The sequence below is a fragment of the Vicugna pacos genome, chromosome 25, assembly GCF_048564905.1.
Source record: "Vicugna pacos chromosome 25, VicPac4, whole genome shotgun sequence".
Lineage (NCBI taxonomy): Eukaryota > Metazoa > Chordata > Mammalia > Artiodactyla > Camelidae > Vicugna > Vicugna pacos.
In genome coordinates this window covers 35,044,865-35,067,573 of record NC_133011.1, presented here as the reverse complement: position 1 = coordinate 35,067,573, position 22,709 = coordinate 35,044,865, and the positions used below count along the sequence as shown (strand labels likewise).

Sequence of the window (22,709 nt, the reverse complement as noted above, 5' to 3'; positions counted from 1 at the left end):
TTAATTGTTCTGAAGGCTAATGCAATGCAGTCATCCCTGCATGCTGCTTTGTTGTTATATTTAAAAATAAATGCTACACTGATTTGCTTTGTGAAGTTTCTTTACAGGAAGACTTTCTAGACTCAGAAATGAAGGTATGGTCACACTAGGGGATCTAATTATAAGAGCTATATATTTTTTTAAAGCACCTACTTTGGGCCAGCCAAGTGCTAAAAGTCAGAACAATAATAAGTACTGTTTCTAATCCTCAGAAAAACTGTAGAGGAGAATTTAACAGCCCATATTGCACATTAAGACAACTCTCTCAGAGGCATGAGTTGCTGGGTGTGTCCTGGGAAGTAAAAGGTAGAGTTCAGATTCAAAATTATTTCCACTTAACTCTTTGCTCTGGAAAAACAAACAAGCAAGCAGACTTAATTGAGCATGTGTGGTCTGCTCTACACCAAGTCTTTTATATGTACTTACCTCATTAGCTACAACACCTCTCAGCAGGTCTGACTGCCTTATCCTCCTGAGTAGGAAACACTCACTTTTCCTTAGGCCACAGAAGCTGATCTAAGAGACCTGGCTCTAGACCTAGGTGTCGGAGGCCTGAGCCCATCCATGCTCCAAATGCAGTGCAGATCAGATACAGAAAAGGAAAAAAGCACTGCTAAAATGCCACTGAAGATCAGTCTGCGGACATCTAGCTATGCGTGGAGAAAAATAGTTTCATCATTTCTTCTCATATGTCATGGCTTTTTCAATGTTAAGTAATAAGAAAGTCTGAGAAAATATCTCATTGGAACAAAAATTTCTCAAATGTGCTCTTAAAATTAGCTGCTGGCCTTTTAGCAGGTGTCAGGTATTCCTTGCTCCTAGGGACTCAGATTATGTTTCTGATAAATGCATTTGAAGAGAGACATCTTGTTTCTATGCTGTCCTTTTCCTCTGATCACCTCTGCTGGGGAAACACTGAACAACCATCCCACATTGTTTTGAATGATGATGGTGATACACCATTAGGGAAAGCTAAAAATGACTGACCTCTTTTTTAAAAGTGGGAATAAATAATTACCTGAAATTTGGATTTTCATGTAAAAGTGTATCTTTTGAAGTTATTGTTGAGATTATTGAGATAATCCAGTTTTGAGCCTAAAAAACTGGGGGGCCAGTTGCTTCCATACTTAGATGAGAAAAATTGCTATACTGAGCTACTCCCAGGTCACAAAACTAGTTAGCAGCTAGGCTCAGAGAGGAATACACATCTCCTCTGAGTGTGAACTGCTTGGTCTTTTAGACTTGATCATACCAGATACAGGATTATTATACTGCAGTGCAATGTAAAACACTGTGGTTCAAATTCCAGCTTCACTTGTGTACAAGCTGAGCATTTTACATAAGGTATTTAGTTTCTATTAAACTGTTAGTTTATCTTTTTAAAATGTATGAATAATATATACCTCATAAGGTTTTTGTAATGATTAAATAGATTGTGTATGCAATATTTCTAGCACAATGGAAGAACTCCAAAACTTTTAATTCCCTGCTCTTCTTCATCCTTTCCCCTCCTGAATCACAGGCAGTTACAAAGAACGCTAAGGAGCCTAACAGCCCTCTGAGTCATGGGTTTCTCGAACACGGGCATGCAGCATGCCTGCTGTTTTTAAATAGGGATGTCTCCTTGTATTTCAGAAACTTGTAGTAAACCGCTCCTGACAGATGAGCTCTCCTGGAGGTGTGTTTATTTCAGAGAAGTTAGTCCCAGGTCTGCACGGTTGAACTGCAAAAGTAACTCAGAACCATTTGATATGCTAAGCACAGGTGACAAGTGCCAATGAGGTTAAGAAAATGATTTGAAAGGAAATTGGGTAATCTCCATTGAAAATGAGAGTAAACCTCAGGGTGCTCTGCTCCTCAGAAGGACTATATTTATTAAAATCCATGAATAAAAGGCTCAGTAGAGAAGAAGCAAGGCAGTAGTGAGTTGGAAAAGTCCATGGGCTCTGATGGCAGAGGGCTAGAACATGAGTCCCAGATGTGTCCCTTGTACAAACTGTGGAACTATAAGTGAGTATATGAGGTAGCTGTTGCCATGTAACAAAACACCTCAGAACTTAGTGGCTTAGAATAATAGCCACTTTTTAATTTCATTTATTTCTTTTTTCTATGTGTTAGTATTGCAGTTTACAGATCTAGGTTGAGCTTGGCAAAGCTCACTCATCTATCTTCGGGCAGCTGCAGATCAACTAAGTGGCTTTTCTAATCTTGGGATGGCTTTCTCAAAAGCTTGAGGTCTAAACTGAGATAACCAGACTACTCAGCTCTGTTCCAGATGTCTTCTCTCTCCTAAAGGCCAGCTTGTGCTGGTTCTTACAGTGAAGGCGGAGGAACAGTGGAGAGAAAAGAAATTCACAAGGTCTGTTGAAGCTTAGGCTTGGAACTTGGAAGAGACACCTGTGTTCTCCATTCAAGCCAGGCTACATGAATGAGACCCAGACATGTATCTTTTTATAATCTCTTTCTTTTGCTTCTAAGTTATACAAGTAGATTTGAAGACAGTATCTTTGCTGTTTGAATCATGTATTGATCATAATACTTCTTCATTAAAATGTTATAAATAAGCTGAACAGAAAGTGGAATAAACAACAACAGCAAAAAGTCTTTATTAGCTTTCATACCTGGAAATTTCGAGGATAAATGTAATTTCTGCCATGGCTGGATCCAAGGGCTCCAAAGATATAGTCTCTTTCTCTTTCTATAACTATTTCTCAGCTTTCCATTGTGAAAGTCACATTGTGAACAGGGGATCTCTGTGTGTGGTGGCGAAAGTGGCCATCAGCAGTTTCTGTAGTCCTTAGAACTTTATTAACTACAACAAAAGAGAGGAGAGAGAGAGACAGGGGCACAGAGAGAGAAAGCTTCTCTTCTGAAACTCAGACAAATGCTACTATGAATTCTCATGGGCACAACTTGTATCACATGTCCAACGAGGAGCTTGGATGAGTGCATTCAACAGATGTGGACAGAGAATGGAGGAGGTGTGCATTCTTAAGAGGAAATCAGAGTGCTATTACCAAAAGAAGAAAAAAAGCAGACTGGACAGGCAAAAATAACAGATGTCTACAACAAATGATATATTCTACATCTGCTTTTCTGCAACATGCTATTATATTCCTTTTCATACTGTTGTAATCATGTGTTTTATTCTGACTTATACAATGTTGCATTATTTTCTTGAGCACAAGGAAAATGAATTACATCTTATCATCTAAGTGTCACTAGCACTGTGTGTGACTCTTGAGTAGGCTGTTGTTATATCTACTTTTTAAAGAGATTTTGTTAGGAGTTTCCATCTCTGATTCCTCTTTACATTGTTAAATTCAAAGAAGGACATATGCATGATTTCTCTTTTTTTTAATTTTTATTACCTTTGGATCCAGCTCTGTATTTCCATTGGTTCTGTAGCCCTACATAGTTGAATGAAACAGAGGCTTCCTTTTGTCCTGACTAGAGTCATATCAAGTAGCCTGACCCTTGGCCATATTCCACTAGAGTTGCATCTCAGTCTTGATTCAGAGTTCTAGCTTCTTGAGGTGATAGCACGATTACTGGCAAGAGGGCATGGCTGACACAGGAACACACTGTCCTGTGCTGTGGTGACAAGAAACTAGATGAAGAGTATTAGACCCTGAGCAATGGCGGCTGAGAACTGCTGTCGGTGTCCTGATGAAGAATCTGCCCGGAGGACCCCATCAGCTGACCCTCAAGAGGAGCCCACCACTGTGGTGAAGGTGTCAGGACCCCTGCACAAAGATACTCTTGCCGCTGCAGAGAAGAACAGAAAACTTGTTTTCCTTCTAGCTTTGTGGTATTTGTCTAGAACTGGCTGTTGACAGACCCTAACATGGAACAGCTGGCAAAGGAGAAATACAGTTTGCAGAGTCTGGTCCCCAGAATCACAAGCAGGGCAAAGCAGAGTGGTTTTGGAGCTAAGAGACAACAAGTTAATTATCTACAGAGTCTTCCCTTTGGGTTACTCAGTGCTCATAAGTACCCCTCTACACAGATTTAAACTTCCATACGAAAGCAAAACAGCTGTGCTTTGACTTTATAAGAGGGTGCTAACCTCTGTACAAATGTCCAAGCTCTCATATTCTGCCCCAAGTGAATCTTGATGGTCATCATATTAATTGCTGACTCAATTAATTACTATTTTAATATACTGTATTATTTACTACTCAAATTAATCACAGTCCCATTAAATATTCTGGTACTAAGTAATACTATGAAATTTAATCTACAACAAACTTGTATAAAATTGTAAGGATAAGGAGTAAGAAAAATAGTTAATATATAGAAATAATTGAGTACACAAAAAACAAAGAGAAAACATGTAAACTGCCTAAGCTCCTATTTCTACGGTTGCCTCTGAGGCTCTGAGGCCGTAGTTGATGTCTGTGGCTCCCTTATTCCCGCTACCCATTCCAGATTTCCACTGTCCTTACCCAGGGACTCATCTGATTAAAGTTCTTCCTGAATGGTCTGAATATTTTATGGTCATCTTATTTTGGTCATAGAAATTTTCTATTAACCTCTACTATCGGCAATGGAAATATTAATCATCCCAGAATATCCTCTGGTTTCCTGACACAGCCATCCCTGCCTCGATGTGTAGCAGCTACCCAGTTTCCTCTTAATAATGTGGATCAATCACTGTAGTCAGTATAATAGCTTCCCTCCTTATTCTTTAGTTTAATTTTTTCTTTGCCTTTTGGTTCAGTGGCATAAAGGCCCCCAAATGGTCAGAGGTCAGCCTCAGCTTTCCATTCGTTGGGATCATCGTTGTGTCTCCTAATGGAAGCATTTCTCTCTTTTGAGCTAAGGCTCCCAAACCAGCAGAGCACAGCATTGCCAGGATGAGAACCCTAAATTCTGTGATGGGGTTATTAGGTATAATAATGAGAGGATCCACTCCAATACATCCCTTTTATATTTTAGCTATAAGGAAGAAAGCACCTTATAATATGAACTGAAAATACTTTAAAGCATATACTGTACTCTGTAATAAAGAACTCATTTCTTTTAGAATGCTCTCTCCACACTGACATCACAACTGAGTCCCCAGGAAGCCAACCCACCTCCCCATTACACCAGTACTTCTGAATGATGAGGTACGCAGAAAAACCACTTAATTCCATGAGCGTTAGAAGTAATGCTGTGTGGACTATTATGACCATGAATGAGGCATTCTCTAAGTCCACAGATAGTAGTGCTGGAAGAGCATTAAGACCAGGAAAGACAAATCTATGTCTCAAGTACATGTCTATTCCAGAAGACAAATCTCTCCTCCTCCATGGTGAACAGGGTCCAATGTAGCCAAGCAGGTTGCACGTATCAGCTGCCTTAGAATTAATGCGGATTTGTATTTATGGCCATCTTTCAGTCTACATGAAGTAGATAATCCAACACACTACTTGAAATTCTATTCGCTGTTGGGATTTTTCCTTGGATACTCTGTTTTCACGGACACCCTCAAGTCAGGAGACTGTGCAGAAGCTATCCAATAAACCTGTGAATCAATCAACAACTCTTTCCATAGTCCCTTCACAAGTCGTGTATTGTGCCAAGAATTATAAAGAATACAAAAATTGGTTTTACAAAACATTACCATTTAGGGGAACCTGGGTGAAGTGTACACAGGATCTCCCTGTATTATTTCCATGATAATTTCAATGAAAAAGTTATTTAAAAAAATTTTTTTAATTCAAACATGAGTCCTTTCCTTGGGATTTCATAATTTGGGGGGAGAGATAAGGCACATGATTAAATCAGCAGCCTAAGCGTGATCTCATCCTGAGACAAGAGTAAGTTAAAGGCCACTGAGAAATAGAGGAAGAAAAAAAGGAACGAAATTTCATTCATTGATTGATTCATATATCCAATAGAATTGTTTTGAACACAATATAAGCAGACACTATATGCAGCTGAAGACATAGGAACAAAAATACTTTATCACATTTTTTGATAACTGCATTTCAGGACAAAATAGAGGTATAAACAGCATGTTATTGGAGCTCAGAGGAATGATACATAATGTAGCTGGTGGGAAGTGGTGGAAGTTTCCTGGAGGAGGTTCCTAAAATACCAGCACAAATTAGCAGATACCCTGTGTAAGAGCTTAGAACTGTTGGATGAACACAAGACTGCAAGACATGTGAGTTCATACACGGTGAGAGATTAAGGTGGATTTGTAGGAAAAGCAAGTTCATTGAACCACACTGTAGGCCTCCACCTACATGAGGCCATCAGGATGCTGCTGTCAGTGTAATTGGTGACTCGTAAAGGATTTTAGTGACGGTGCTTATTTTAGAAGAAATCTCACTGAGTGGTCAGTAAATTAAAATGGATGTGTAGAGGTAAAAACTGAGGCAGAAGAAGAAACAGGCTGTTGCAGAATATGAATAAATTTAATAGTACCTGTAACTAAGGGAGTCCTGAGAAACATGAAGGGGACAAGTGGATTCCAGTGATTTTAGAAGATTGAATCAATAGAATTTAGCAACTGACTGTTCATACAGGGAATGAAGAAGTGGGGCCAGGGAAAAGAATGAGTACCAGATAAAGACAGGTGTCTGAATTTACTGCTAGGAAGATGTAAGGAAATGGGAACCATCAGAGAAGGTTCTGTATTGTAGGTGGCTTCAAATCAGAGCTCTAAAGGCCAGGTGTCAGTGCTTCTCTGTGGTCTTCCTGAAGCTGAGTGGCTCGTTGCCAGCACCTGTAAGTTCGCTGAGGGTAGAGAGTGCAGTAAACCCTTGGGGGGTGGGCAAAACTTCCCCTGAGCGGTGGGCATCACCTTTAAAGGGCACATTTGAACTTTAGTCTTGTTTAGGGAAACAAAACTAGGAGAAGGCTTAGTGGACTTGTAGAGCTTGTGTGTAGGTGATAAGACTCAGGAAGGCAGTGAGCTGTGATGGGATGGGGGCTAAGCGGCAGAGTCAGTTGAATCAGGACTGATCAGACGCCAGTGCTCATGGTCTTTCACCTAGACACTCTCAGAAGTGAAAAATATTCACAACCTATTACAAGCTTTCAGTGCTAATATTTTCATGCTCAACACAAGAGTGCCCAGATGTATTTCTAGGAATTTTAGGCATGTTACAGAAAGGGAGAATTACAGATTGTACATGCTGCTGCTGCTTCCATCTCCTTCGTGGGACATGATCTCTACAAATGGGGATAGCCTTTCTTTGTATACAGCCCATGAGCAGTGGCCAAGTTAGTCAGCAAGGCTCATACACTGAAGAGGCATCACTTATACAAGAATAAGTCATGGTTCAGAGCTGATTAATCAAATCTAATTAGATGGCTCACTAATTGATCCCTTAAGCTATCACCATTTGACCTCTGGTAAAAGGGCTCAATACATTCAAACTCCTCTGGAGACAAATGAATAGAAATTCCCTTTGGTTGAAACCACATAATTCAATTAACCCACTTAGTGAATTCAAAGGTTAGTCAAATCATTCAAGTGTATATTGGGTTTTAGGAATTGGAATTGGAATTTCTCTTTTTCTCGTCTCTTGATGAAAACTGTCTGGATTGGAACATCTTAGGTGTAAGCTTCAAGAAATGATAATATAAAATATGGTTGATCACGATCTGCTTTGGAATCTATTCATTATTTTCCTTCCTTTTTTCCTTCCTTCCTTCCTTACTTCTTTTTTAATTTTTAAAATCCTGCAAACCTAGATTCTTTGGTAACAGAGGAAGTCTAGACTGATTCGTCAAACTAAGAAGGGATTGAAATCTATAATCATCCAACTTTATAAAATAAAAAGGTAAATTACAAATTACCAGAATACATGAAAGACACTGGACTATTTAATATGTAAAACCCATCTTATCAAGAAATGAGGAATTTTAAATATATAATAGAAAAATAAGTAAAATATATGAATATTCCATTCAAGAAACAGTAAATGGAAATGGCCAATATAAATATGAGAAATATACTCTTTTAAATTCCCATCAAAGAAATGCAAATTAAAGCATCAGCAAGACCATACTGATGTCAAAGGGCTAATTCACTTAATGCTTCTAACAAATTACCTTCTAGAAAGACTGTGCCATTTACAGGGGCACTGATAGTATACACCAATTCCTGTGCCCCACACGAAGTTAAATACGTGTGTGCATGTAAAGATAGTCAATTTTTTATCAGTTTTGAAGCACAAAAAAGTAGGTTACAAATGAGACTAAAGACTACAATAGCATTTCGTGAATTAAACCCAAAATTTAGATATATATGCTAAAAAGGCTGCAAAAAGCTAATAGTTATTCTCTCTGAATAGTAGAATTATAGGACATTTTAAATGTATTCTATTTATTTATTTCAATTTACTACAGTATTTAAATAGGTGTTACTTTGGGGATAAGAAAAGTTATCTATTTTTTTGGAGTATTTAAAGAAAAAAAGTCAATGGTAATATTGACAAACATCTGTGGAATTTTATCTGTTCTCTCGTCAGTGTCTCACCTGCTATCTCTCACCTTCCTCTTCCTTGACTCTCTAGTGTCCACTTTCCCCTGTACAAGGCCTTTGATTTTATCCACAGATGCTTCCAGATCTTCAAAAATATAGTTTTAATATAGCAGTCACCCTGTGACAAATCCTGGTTGGTCATTCCTGCTCTCCCTTCCTTCTCCCCTATGATCCAGTAAATTGACTTGGTCTCTCTACCAACCAGTGAAGCATCAAACTAAACAACCAGAAGGAAAATAGAGAAACTGAGTGCCAAGGAGGGCAAAAAGATATATTTAATTTACTTTTCTGGCTCTACAGGGAGATATTGTGCCCTAATTCCAAGAGCAAAACTTGCATTAACAAATAAAAGATAACTAAATAAGATTTGGATTCAATATAAACATTTTCCTCCATAAATCAGTTTCATTAAACTGGAATAAATTGCCTCAAGGCATTCAGATTCAATACATACTAGAATACAAATATATTGCGTGCATACTCCACTGGGCATTTAGGTTTGAAGTCTTGCATCCATTCCTCACAACCGTCTGGCGACTGAGGCACTGTCTCCACGTGCGAGCTCAGCCAGGGGCACTCGAACGGCGGAGGGATTCATTCACTGTCCTGAGTGGGTGTGACCCGATTAGAGCTTTATGGGATCCTGAGACCCCACTTCTTCCCCGACTCTGCAGGTGATTCCAAAATACAGGTAAGTAGCAGCAAGTGAAAGTCAAGATTATATAAGGCAGAAAAGAACAATGTAACCCTGAACAGAATAAAAATAAGGGGAAAAAAGCGCAGGAGTTTTACAGCAAAAACGATGACAGCGAGAGTGGCAGGATAGTTTAGGAGAAGAGAGGAGGTGAGTGTCTTTTCACGCCCCCACCACAAGTCTGCTCGAAAAGCACTACAAAATGGGTGGCTTCACAACAGAAGTTTATATTCCCGCAGCCCTGGAGGCTGGACGTCTAAGGTCACAGTGTCAGTAGGGTTGGTTTCTTGTAAGGCCTCTCGCCTTGGTTTATAAATGTCCGTCTTCTCCCTGTGTCTTTACATGGTCTTCCTTCTATGTATGTCTGCGTCCAAATTTCCTTGTATAAGACACCAGTCACATTTATCATTTCTTATAAGAACCCCCCCACTGTATTTATTAGTGGACCTATTATTAGGGTCCAGTCTAATGACTGCATTTTAACTTAATTATTCTTTCAAAGAACTTATCTCCAAATATTATCACATTATGAGCTACTAGAGATTAAGGGTTTAACATATGAATTTCAGGGGATCACAATTCAGCCAATAGCATTCTCCTTCTATGTGGAAAAGGGCATACTGTCTCCAATATTTCTCCTTTCTAAAGAAGTTTTCTTTTGTGCTGATTTTTGTATAGATCATTTCACTCTGTATCAGAATTATTTGTTTTCAGTCTTTCTTACCAGAATTTCAGTTCCTTAAGGACACATCCAATGTGTTATCTTTATTACCTAGAATAAGGTAAGTACGTACACACAAAGAGGGTGCAATGAATAGTTGTGGACTAAAGCAATAAATAATAAATTAATTCATAGAAAAATTACTGAAAGTAAGTTGAAAGAATCCCAAGGAGACAACAAACCCCTCTCTGAATTCAGCTGTCTTCATGTGGGAACAGGCCTTAGAAAGCTAAGAAGGGACGTCGAAATAAAGGTTAACCATTAACCATTAGTAGAAACTCAAAATTGAACAGATAGGCCCTGTATGCTACACACAACTCAAGGACAAAGATCATGTCTATTTTATTTAATAAATACTCAGAATTTAGTATTGGTCATGGAAAATGATTTGTTGAATCAGTAGATGAGTGAGACAATGAATTAATTAACAGATGGAGTGAAAGAAAAGCCAGTGAAAGAGAGAAGGAACAATCAGAGAGGTAGGAAGATTCTCAGGAAGATAGCACCTTCCCTTCAGTGATCTGTAAAAGGCACCTGCACTCTTACTAAGTTCTCCCAAATCCTTCCAATCTAAAGCAAAGTCTGAGAGGCCCTGACTTACCTAGGTCTTCTTTGCAAGTGTGTTTACAAGGTGGATGGCTTAAGTATTTGAAAGCTTGCCTCGCTCGTCTGTTATTTTGTTCATATAGACCTGCTCTGGACTCTAGATTTCTGAGACAAGCACCTTGGAGGCATTCCATGGCAGTCTCCCTGGAGACAGAGTGAGGATTATTAATACACCTTTGGAAATAACAGCCCTCAGACACTGTAACTCACATTAATGTGCAGTATCCCGACTGCTCACTCTGCAGATGAGAATGCAATGTACTCATTCTGGTTTATTATAAAAGGATGAAAATGTGCTCTGTTGGTTAATCATGGTGACACTTTCATCTGTTTGGGGGTTTCGAGTTGTTTTTGTGTGTGAAATTTAATCATACTCTTCTTGAACTTTACCTTCTAGAAATGAGTCTGAGACATTTGGGGCCGGATCCAAGCAATGCATGTCTTCAGCATATGTTTTTGGGCAAATTAGAACCTCAATCAAAATGCCTTTCAGAATCACGAAACTTTATTTAATCAATGTGTACCTACTCTTTGCTAAGTAATGGGGGACAGAGGTAGACCTTGACAGTGTGATTTCTCACCTGAGCCTCAGAACACTATGGTGAGAGGAAGGGAAATTTCAGTTCACCTTTTGAAAGGTGAGACGACTGAGCCTCAGGAAGGTTCACAGAGCAGTTCAAGTCATCGAACGTGTTTCTGTTGTTTTTTTTCTTTACTCCCTTGACTCTCCAGACAATGCATTAGATGCCTGGGGCCCATTATTCATGAAAACTCCAGCTTTCTTCTCTGTTTCTGTTTAGTAATGATTATATGATAAGTATTAAATAAATAATTATTTTAAAGTAAAAGGCCAGAGAAAAGTTTAGGTGTGGAACTTAATTCTTTGGACATTGTCATTGAATTATAAAGATATTTGGAAACATGTAACACTTCACATGTTCTCTAATATCTTATCCCCCCTCCCCTACTCCCAGTTACCATGTAAATTTAGAAGTTTGATTTCATTTGACCCTCAGGGCTTCTTGAGGTGGACAGGATGGACCAGACTCTTCCTGTGCACTTTAGCTGCAGAGCTGAGACTCAGTGAACAGCAAGTGGTTATTCACGGACACAGGGAGAGAGATTCCACTGAGTAGTGCTTGCACCTTTTCAGACTTAATGATCGGAAAATATTATTTGAATACCTACGTATAACAGGCAATACTCTATTCCAGAGGATGGCAAATGTTCTCTGTAAAGGGACAGATAGTAAACACTGTCTCTGTCACAGGCACTCTGCCATTGCAGGGTAAAAGCAGCCAGTTTGTGAATGGACTAGCGTGGCTGCAAGACAGACAAGAACAACCACGCACGCACGAGCTGTATTGGGAATTTTAATCTTTGTATAATATTCATGTGCCACAGAGCGTTCTTCTTTTGAATTAGTTTTTTAACCACTTACAATATAAAAACAACTCTTGGCTCACAGGTCACACAGAAACATGTGGTGGGCCATATTTGGCTTAGATCTCTGCTCCAAGTCTTAAAATTTTACAGAATAAATCAGAACAAATACTCCTTGCCCTTTTGGAGCTTACATTCTGCAGGGAGTAAGTGTGCTGGGGAAGAAATAGGTCAAACACAGAGAATGCTCAGCAAAGTAGAAAGAAGCTAGACCCCAAGCCAAGAATGATGAGCGTGTAGACTCAGCAGTGAGCGTATTTGCACGAGACCCAGTGCATGTGCTCACTTCCAGTAGAAGTGTGGGATTGGCAGTCTGGTGGTGGAGTGAGAATACTGAAGGATTTAAGAATGAAGTTTTTCCATTCCCGTGCTCTGTTGTGCTTTAGTGTACTGTAACCACCTTACTTACTGTTTTGTAAAAGTCAACAATACATAATGAGCTGTTATGAGTAGGGTTTCTTGGAATTGAAGGTAAGGGACTGTATTTCACGCACAGCAGCTGAGAAGTCGGAGGAGCTGCCTGAGGTGAGCTTCATGACAGAACTTTAGTAGAAGCTGAAAATTAGTGCCCAGTGAATCCAGCAATAAAGCTTTCCCCGACTCCCACCAAAACAAAAATTCCTGTAGGTGCTGGGAGGGCAATGGAGATTCCCATTAAATGTGAGAGGAAATGAATTATTTTTATATGAATCTGGTAATAGCTGGGTTGCATAAGAAATATTCTTTTATACAGGGATTTTCGTTTGCTTGTTCTTGTTCAGTCCTTTCAAAATTCAGTGAGATGTTGGAGACAGATACCTTCTTTGTAGATTATGGGTAACCCACTATCACTCCGGGAAGCAAATATTATTACAGTATATAGAATATACGATATAGTAATAATGTATTGTGGTGTTATTATATTCCACTGGAATATAAGCTCCATGAAACTAGGTAGTTTTGTTTTGTATTGTTTTGTTTGTTGTCTGTTTTGTTCACTGTTGAATCTTTAGTGCTGGAAACAGTGCCTGACACACAGAAAACACTTAACAGATACTGTTAAATGTACAAAAGAATGAATGAACATAATTAATTACTTATTTATATAGATGGAGTAAGTGGGGACCCGAATAGAAACTACCTTAACTGCTAACTTTTGAACTTAAATGAAGGAAAAGTTCAGGCTTCATCATGAAATTCCAAACATATGCCCATATTAAAGAACTTCTCATCTCAGACTCTTAGCACAACCATTGACATCTGGCATCAACAAAAAAAATCCTCAAATTTTTACGTAATAGATCATTTAAAACTGTCAGTTTTTTTCTAACAGAGTTGAAATACATGTGTGCATATAATTATTTTTGGTATTCAGCAAGTATTTAATAATAGCATCCATGTAACAGATGCTGCACTGGACCCTGGGGTCGGTCTCATGGTGAGCATCAGGTGTCTGCTCTTAAAGACCTTCCAGCCCAGGGATGGACTAGAAGGCATGAAATGAATCATAGGAAACAGCTGCTTAGCACAGATGTTAAGCATTGTGAAGAGAGAGAACAGGCATCTGTAGGAAAGTGTAGCGTACAGAGGGCGGGGAACGACTAGGGAGGAATCTCTCTCAGGAAATCTCATTCAAGCTCAGACTTGAAAAATCAGTAAGAATCACCTAGTTAATTACTTAGTTGTATCATGGGGTCAGAGAAAGCACTTAACTTGGAAACTATGAAAACTGTGAATTTAATGCTGCCTTTCTAACCTTAAATATCTCTTTAGTTTAGATAAGCTTCCCGTGAATTTCTTGATTCCTAAAGTAAAGCTCACTTTGGTTCTCTCTGCCTTGATTCGCTCATCCTGTGAAATGGGAGTAACTGATCGTTATTTTTTAACAAGGATTATAAGAGTTAATACACACCAAGCATTTAAAACTATTTCAAGGTTAAGTGCTCAATAAATGTTAGAAGTTGTTGCTGTTGCCATTTTTATTAATGAATATAAATCTTCTGCCTTATTTCTTTTCTACATTGATTGAGGTTGCACTGAGAATGAAGACATAATCTTTTTCAGATGGGTGAGAAAAAGTCAACAAATTAACTTGTACTTACGATGCTCAATTGGACCATTTCTTTTCTGCTAGTGTTGTCTGATTTCTCTATCTCATGCCAAGAGTCAAAGCACGTGTTAGGGAGGGAGTGGAGAAAGGGCTTGGTTAGTCATTTTCCCCAAATGAGAGTGCATCAATAGCGGAGAGTCTCTGAGTGCCTAACTCAGAATAACAGGGTGAATAACAACACAGCTGGGTCCAGGGAGTAATGGTGGATTGAGAAGATCAGTCCATCGTCAGTGGCTCTGCAGAGTCACATGCATGTTGGGGGAGAATGGGAAGTCAAGGAATGAAGCTGCATGGAAATGGGAGAGGCATTAGAAGAAAAATTAAAAACAGAAATAGCTCTAAAGTGATCCCCAAGATGTGCATCAATAACAGCATTTGTCGTGTACGACTTAAATGTAAAAAGGTCCAGAAGGAGTCAGGTGATGATCTTGGGGAATGAACAGCTAGACAAAGAACAAAGAAGGGGTTGGAGAAATCATTTCAGACTACAGCACAAACCACACCCCAGAATGTGAGTAAAACACAGCAGAGTCAGAGAACCTAATATATCATGGAATTCCTGGAATATGTGGTACAAAGAAAGAGAACAGACAGAAATAAGGCTAGACAGGCAGACCGGGGTAAGATAATGAGGATCTCCTATGTGTGCTAAGGATCCTGTTAGATCAAACCATGAAAACAGCCTGTTGGGAATTCTATTGTCAGTTTTCTCTCAAAGTGACTCTAAGCTCCTTATTCAAATAGACAGGAAGAGTTAAAGACAACAGAGCTGTAGTTTTGCCTGTCTCCTAGGAGACTGGTACAGGGGCCGCTCACAGAAATCATGTCATCACCGAAACATCACAGTGTGAACACAGAAGTACACACGCGTGTTCACACACAGACACACACATCTCACATCAGGCTGATTAACCCTAAAATGATATCTCTAACAATGGCCAAGAGACACAGTATTCTAATCAGTTAATTAGATCATGTCTCACAGGATGTTCAGGGTTTTAGGTTTCACATTTGCATCTTTCAAAGGTGTAATTATGTCAGATAATAAACCCGGTGCCAGAATTTTTACATAAACAGTTGTGGTCTAGTTCAGAGTTATCTCTACTGCCTGGAGCAGCTGTTGGGAGGAAAATATAAGCTATTAAAAGCAGTCTGAATTACATGTGGTCTACTTGCTTAAAATATACAAAGCCTCCTCACTTATCAAGCAGAGAAGTGAGTTACTATTTATTTATTATGCAAAATGTGTGCCTGGATAAGGTATACAAATTAAGTGGCCTGTAAAAGAGTGTGTTACCACTGCTGCAAGAAGCTTAATAGCAACTCACTTTAAATGTGCGTTGCAATTCCAGATAAAGTCTTTATGCACAGGCCTACAAATGGGAAACAAACATCGAAGGCCTGTGACCAGGGGATGGATCATTGGGAACTTCCTCCCTCTTTTCCACAATGGTCTTTTAATTTTGCTTGGTGATCATAAACATGATGGCCCTTCTTTCACTGAGCAGTCTTTAGAATGTAATGTAATGGGTATTTTTAAACCTGTTCAGGTCAGCTTCAAACAGGGAAGCAGAAGCATTGTACGTATTGTGGAATAAAGGCTTTATATCAGGAATTAGATCTTACACAACTGTAGAAGCTGGTGAAGTAGCATTCTGAAAAGAATCAGAACATCAGCCAGCTCTGGCATGGGAGAATGAGCCATACTTTCTGGGAAGATGGGGCATAACCACAAGGGGCAGAACAGAAGTCAATGGGTGGTCGTTTGCATGGCTCCTTCCTCCCTGAGTCCACAGCTAAGCATCTGGTGATGGGCCTGGGGTTGCCGCTGGCCAGCCGGGTAGAAGTGAGGAAGGATTGCTGGGTGTGGGCAGGAGAAGGCAAGGATATTTGCCATTCAGTTTTTCTAAGCAATTGCAACTTGGAGGTATTTTAAAAAAAATTAGTAGAATTTAATTTTGAAGCAGTTTTAGGTTTACAGAAAAAAATTGAACAGAAAATACAGAAAGTTTTCATATATTCCCTCTTTCCCACCCCACAGTTCCCCCATTTTTAATATCTCGCTTAGTGTGGTACATTTTAGTAATTGATGAACTAATATTACCATTAATAACTAAAGTACATGTTTACATCAGAGCTCACTCCTCGACTATATAGTTCTATGGATTTTGACAAATGCATAATGTAATGTATCCACTATTACATTATCATATAATATAGTTTCAACACCTTAAAACTTCTCTGTACTCTGCCTATCCATACCTCCCATACCTCCACCCTGTGAACCACTGATCTTTTTTTCATTGTCTCTATAGTTTTGCCTTTTCCAAAAACATACAACCTTTTCAAGTTGGCTTCTTTCACTCAGTGATATGTATTAGTGTTTCTTCCATGTCTTTCTATGGCTTGAGAACTTCTTTCTTTTTATTGCTGTATAATATTCCACTATATGGATGTATCAGAGTTTGTTTATCCATACTTCTAAGGAAAAGCATCTTGGTTATTTCCAAGTTCTGGCAATTATGAGTACAACCTTCAGATTTTAAAGGCTAGTGTTTCAGTTCTACCGCTCAAATCTCACACACTTTTTTTGTAGCCAATACTAATTCTGATTAATTCAGGAAAGGGAATTCTGGGAAAGTTAGTTATAGCTTAGCCAAGTTAACACAGTACAAAATCACCACAGTCCATTCTTGTTAACTTGCTATGCATATACACCTGTTGACCAGTTAACACCCAAATAAAGATACTAGTAAAATTACACTTTTATCTAACAGATGCAGATATCCCTCCTATAAATAAAAACATGCTAATCCTCTCCATTAAAAAAAATCAAGTCTCGTATATCATTTTATTCATCTTTGGGTAATATTAATTCCTTTTTAACTGTGTCACATTACCTGTTAGAGTGCATTTAATGGAACTATTGAGATATAATGTTAACCACCATTAACATCTACAATTAGCAGATGGGAAAAGGGAAAAACTTGTTAATATATTCACAAAAGCATCTACATTAAAATTAAGAAGAAATACTCACAACTATTATAGTGCTTATTCCTGTAACTAGTCCCATATTTGTAGCTTATGGTTATAATTTCCTTCTGTGTCTACTACTCCACATTTCCTTTGCCCTCAGCAAACATCCTAAGTGTTCATGGTTCCTTAATTAGTGGTGCCAAATCTTTGTTTCTAAAGACTCTGGGCTATCAGCAATCCTACATGTATTGGACTGTGTAGAGTTCCATTAACTTTTACCGTAAGAGATGAAAATATTAAGAGGCATTCAAGGAGATTTTCTGCACTCCAGGTATAATCTTCTTTATCATTATTGTGTATAGCAACCCAACTCTTCCTTATTCTTATTTTAGATAGTTAAGACCAATCACCCCAGCCAGGACAATAATTCCATTCTTTTGCTTGGTTCACTGGCCTGAGGAGCACAAAGTGGTCAAATGACACCCTCATTTTCCAGTTCAATAGGCTATTGCTCTGTTCCCTGATGAGAACATTCCTTTTTTTAGGGACAAAGATCTTCAAACCAGCAGATTCCAAAGTTGTAGAGATAAGAAGAAGAAAAAAGGTTCACTAACGAATCTTTAGAGTTAGTGGTGAGAAGATCCACTCCCGTTTTCTCTTTTTGATTTTGGACCCATAGGTCCTGACTGAGGGAGATACAGCACTGCACATTGTGGGTTGATTTAGGGCATATGTACATCCTAAGGACATTACATCAGCCTGTAAGTTATTGCCTCTCAGCTGGCACTGTAATTGAGCCTCCAGAAAGGCCATTCAATTTTCTCTCAGGCCCTCTGCTTTCAGGTGATGGGGAACATCAAAAGACAAGTGAATTACATGAGCAAAGGCCATTGTTGCACTTTATATTCTGTAAAATGAGTTCCCTGGCCATAAAGAATCCTATGTGGAATACATGATAATAAATAGAGAATACTGTAGGTCCAAAGAAGGTGGGCTGACACAGAATTTTGGGCAGAGTCAGTGCCCTGAGTTAGTAGTAGAATAAACTATGGCCTGTGCATAATAGACACAGTCAGGTATAATCAACCACCCTAAGGTGACTGACTGCCGCCTCTGGAGAATGATGTTGGTCTTTGATGTTAGCATATTGGCCATTCAACCTGTAGCCAGATCAGCCTTGGCAAGAGGAAGCTTTGTAGCTGAGCCCATGCATATCTTCCACTGCTGTTGTCATTTCCATTTTGCCCATAAACCCATCGTATAAGGACAGATGTGGCTGAGGAAGGAGGCTGATGTGCACAAGATGGATTCATTTGTCCTATGATGATTAAAACTGTTCTTGGCTAAGATTTTTCTTTGGTGAACATTCACAGGCAAATAAATATTTGTATATTTTGTGTATATAAATATATCTTCCCTCCATCTCTATGTAACCAATTTTTAACTTTTATTCTTTCCAAGTCATTGGCATTAGGCCAAACTATTAGCCACTAAATATAATCAGTGTATCCCAAGAGACAAAATGAGAAGCCTGTTCACCAGACCTAGAACTGTTTAGCTTATTCCAAATATTAAAACTTTGGTAGGCTGCTAACTAATTTTTGTCTAGGGACACAAAGATCAATTTGTCAATACAGAAGACCTCTGCTGGTCAAACTATTGGTAATCACCATGTTATGTCGTCTCTTCTGCTCATTACAGTAATTATTTCCATCCTTTGCTTGCTGTTAGGGGCCACCATTTGGCCCCTGAGGAATCATATCCTCTCCATTAAATTCAGAGTGCCCGGGCTGGAGGCAGCACTTCCTGGCTTGTTGAGAGCAACAACTGTAACGCTTTTTAAAAATCTGTGCTGTCTTCACCAGTGTGTCAAAAATAAACAAACAAAACAATGTGGATATTTTTAATGTTTTTGTATGGTTATGGCTTTCTGATCAACAAAAATTGGATGCTATGAAGATAGAGAATGCTTCCTTTTTCCCTCAGAACTATTTGCTCTTTTCATTGTAAAGATGATGGATCTGGAATCACATTCCTGCTCTTTACATGTAAACATGTAATCTCATTCCGAAGGTAATAAAACTTTTTTTATATCTCTCAGCGCTAAACACATTCTGAAGTAGGGCCCCTTCTCTACTTTCTCCAGAGAGGACTTATTTACATTAAAGAGCAAAGATTTTCCTCCTCTTCTCTGGGTCTGAGGAAGGGTAGAAATGCAGCAGCTCCTATATAAGCTTCATGTTCCACCATTTTGAGGTTTTCCTCCTGTGATACCAACCCCTCTGCACATGGAGGATGGCACCTGCCCTCACCACATCACCCTGAAGAAGAACTGGAGCATGGAGGACCTACACGAGGTACATATCCTGTAATTAAATAATGGATCTGACTCTGACCCAGGAACCTGCCAGTTTATTGACAAAATCAAAGAAATAAATGTAGATGTAAGAACTTATCAAAGTACCTCTCAAAGTCTTGGTGAAGATCTCTGGTAGATAAATTGGTGGACTCGATTGACTTAGCTCTAGGGTCAATGCAGGGACAGATTTTCTTTAATAGATCTATTCGTGCTTTCTGAGTTCCCTAAACCTATGGATACCTTCCTGTACAGTGATCAGTAAAGTTCTGACAGTTGAACTTATTTTGTGCAGACTAACATTGGCTTCAACAAAGTAAGCAAACCGTAAGATCCACTCCCAGCCATGAAAATGAACCCACTGAACCTGGCACTAAATATGTCTGGTAAGTATTTGATTTCTTCCCCCAGAGCCAGCCCGTTTAGAACCCATTCCCGCCTAGGATCTCTGTTGTCTTTCAGTATAATTTGGCAAGATTGTGTATTTTTTTGTGAGATTGTTCCTCATACTTTGTGCTTTGTGTGTCACCCTCTGAGTGCAGAATTGTTCAGTAACTAACATCTCCTAACATTGTTATGCCATTTGCAGTTAAAATATTTTCATGTCTATTGCATTACTGTTTCGCCTATTTTATATGGGGAAAAAAACCTAATGATGCGTAAAATTTTACAAAAAAATACAGATAGTAATTCTGTCCTGTATTCCATAAATATTTTTGAGTAGTTGCTATGTCTGTGTCTGAGCTGATTAATAGCAAGACTCCAATCAGTGGCTCTGATGCAGCACTTGTCCCCAGGTAGCTCCCATTCTGCTAAGAGAAATAAGATTGTGTAGGTAGATTTAGGGAACACAAAGGGTAGAGACAAAAGGTAGAGCACACATACGGCCTTGCTTGGGTGATGTCATTATCCACATTTCATAACAAAGAAGTCAAGGTTCAACAAGGTTAGTTGACTTGCTCACCGTGTGCAGCTAGCTGGCAATGGAAGACAAAACAGAATTTTCGTCTGACTGTTGGAAAGACCACACTATTTTGCTCCTTCCTCTTACTATCCACTTCATGCATTCCTCTTAGGTTCTAGTTATCGCTAGCTCTTGGTGGGGTGGTGAGCTCTATCTGCATCTTTGTATTTCAATTAGATTACACCGTCCTGGGTGTAAGCACCTTTGTGTCATGTGTGTTTTGGTGTTACAGACCATGATTCATGCTGCTACTCTTTCTCCTCTGGCACCCAGCATAGTGCGGAGTGCGTGGCAGGTCACGGGCAGATGCTTGAGAAGTAGCTGTGGCGCACTGGGAGGATGTATAGACCAGACAAAAGAGAAGCTGGATTCTAGACCGATATTCCCATGGGGACTTCCGCTCAGGCACAGACATGGCAACTTCTCAAAAATGTTTATGTAATGGGACTGTGTGTAACCTCTTTGATTGTATCTTCTTCTTTCAAACAACGTAGATGCCACCACTTGATTCATAACAAAGTAATGTATGTAATGCCCCCAGCTCATCATCTGAACATCACGTGCTACTGTTTGAGAGAGTCCACTCAATTAGCATAAAACTTTGGTCTATTTTCATTATCTCTGAGAACTTCAATTTGTTCAATCTACAAAATGAAGAAGGAAAATCTACTGGCCAGGGTTGTTTATAGATTAAGGAAATAAGTATTAATAAAGTGTCTTGCACCTAGAAGACATTCAGTTAGGTACAACTTCCTGCTCCCCTCAGCCACATGAAAAATGTTTATAAAAAGGCTTTATAACATGTAAAATGTTATCTGGATCATCTGTTTGTTAATTAGGAAAATAGCTCAGCTCAGCCACGATGGAGGGATGGGGACTGTGAAAGGATTCCAGAAGTTACGGTGTGTTATTGCACTTTGTATCTGAGTCCCATAGGGTTCACGCTGCCTGTCTCCTGAGAACAGACTCTTGCAGGAGATGCTGAATGCTTCCTTGAATAGCTCTAGACCAAAATGCTTCTGTAATGGTTGGCTCTTCTGAAACTGCTCCCAGTGGGAAGGGGAAGGCAGGAAGCAAATAAACAAAGTGTCTGTGAACATATCATAAACCTTAAAATATGTCTGTGTGGAAGTAACTTTTCCTACTGTGTGGCAACATAGGCATTCTCTGACTATTTCAGTCAGACGGCTCCTTCAACCCTGGGCGAACACTGATGGTCACCCATTTTTTCTTCCTGAAAGAAATGACCCCCTAAAATAGAGTCTAAAATTGACAATAATCTTTTTTATCAGAAAGGTTGGTTGTTGGAACCAGGATTCAAATGATGTTCACACATTGCTACTGCTTGTTTCATCTGACAGGGATATTTTAACTTGTACAGTCCTCTACTCATCTCTTTATTTTTTTTTTAATTTTTGAAATTTTATTTGTTGAAGAAATCTGGATATTTTTCTAATAGACTTTTCCAGAGTATGAATTTTACTAATCGCATCTCTCTTGTGTTGTTTACCATGTTCCACTGTTCTCTATGTTTTCTGCAAACTGGTGATTGGGTCCAGAGGTTTGGTCAGTTTTAACCTTTCAAGCGAGGCTCCTTCATCCAGCAGGAGGCACACTGTGTCTGATTGGCCTCTTATATGGTGATGTCTGCAGCCACTGATGGTTATTGGCTAGATCCGTTTATTCATAAGGACTTGCAAAATAATTATATTCTAATTTTTTAATTCCATCTTCATTTTTGGGGCATTCATTACTCGTCAGTGAGACACAAGAGATTTCTCCTGGGGACAGAAGCGGGCTGTGTAGGCAAGACATCATTCCTAATTAAAAGAGGCAGGTGCCAGAGGAGAGTGTGCTTATATCTTCCCATTACAGGCATTGCTTCACGAGGTCCTAATCCTTGGAGCTGTCACAGCCATCTTACGATCATGTCTTACAATCTGTTGAGACATTGCCAACAGACTAAGGAGGCAGATTTTTTAAAGATCAGAAAAGACTGGAAATTTTATGACGCATTTGAGTTGTGAGCCAAATCTCTGAACTTACTGTTGTCGCATAAAATAACCCATGTTGTTTTAAGCCACGTTGATTCAGCCTCTTTTTTTATTGTAGTATAATCAGTTTATAATGTTGTGTCAATTTCTGGCGTCCAGTATAACGTTGCAGTCATACATATACATACATATAGTCATTTTTGTATTCTTCTTCATTATAAGTTACTACAAGATATTGAATATAGTTCCCTGTGCTCTACGGAAGAAACTTGTTGTTCATCGATTTTATGTGAGTCAGTTACTACCTTACCTTTAGCCAGAGGCCTGCTGAGTGAT

The 22,709-nt window shown here is 39.1% G+C and overlaps 2 long non-coding RNA genes across 2 annotated transcripts in view; one reads left to right on the top strand and one right to left on the bottom strand.

Annotated features, from left to right (window-relative positions):
* The window catches only part of LOC140689325 (uncharacterized), a 127,408-nt gene extending 107,607 nt beyond the window's left edge, over positions 1-19,801 (top strand). Inside the window, exons 3-4 of the long non-coding RNA XR_012064252.1 lie at positions 19,316-19,416; positions 19,711-19,801. This is a non-coding gene — a long non-coding RNA (uncharacterized lncRNA). The remainder of the gene's footprint in view (positions 1-19,315; positions 19,417-19,710) is intronic.
* LOC140689169 (uncharacterized) lies at positions 3,392-10,633 on the bottom strand. The gene is made up of 3 exons (XR_012064047.1): positions 10,544-10,633; positions 8,982-9,195; positions 3,392-3,807 (listed from the first exon to the last, which is right to left on the bottom strand). It is a non-coding gene; the product is annotated as an uncharacterized lncRNA (long non-coding RNA).
* Positions 19,802-22,709: the final 2,908 nt, after the last annotated feature.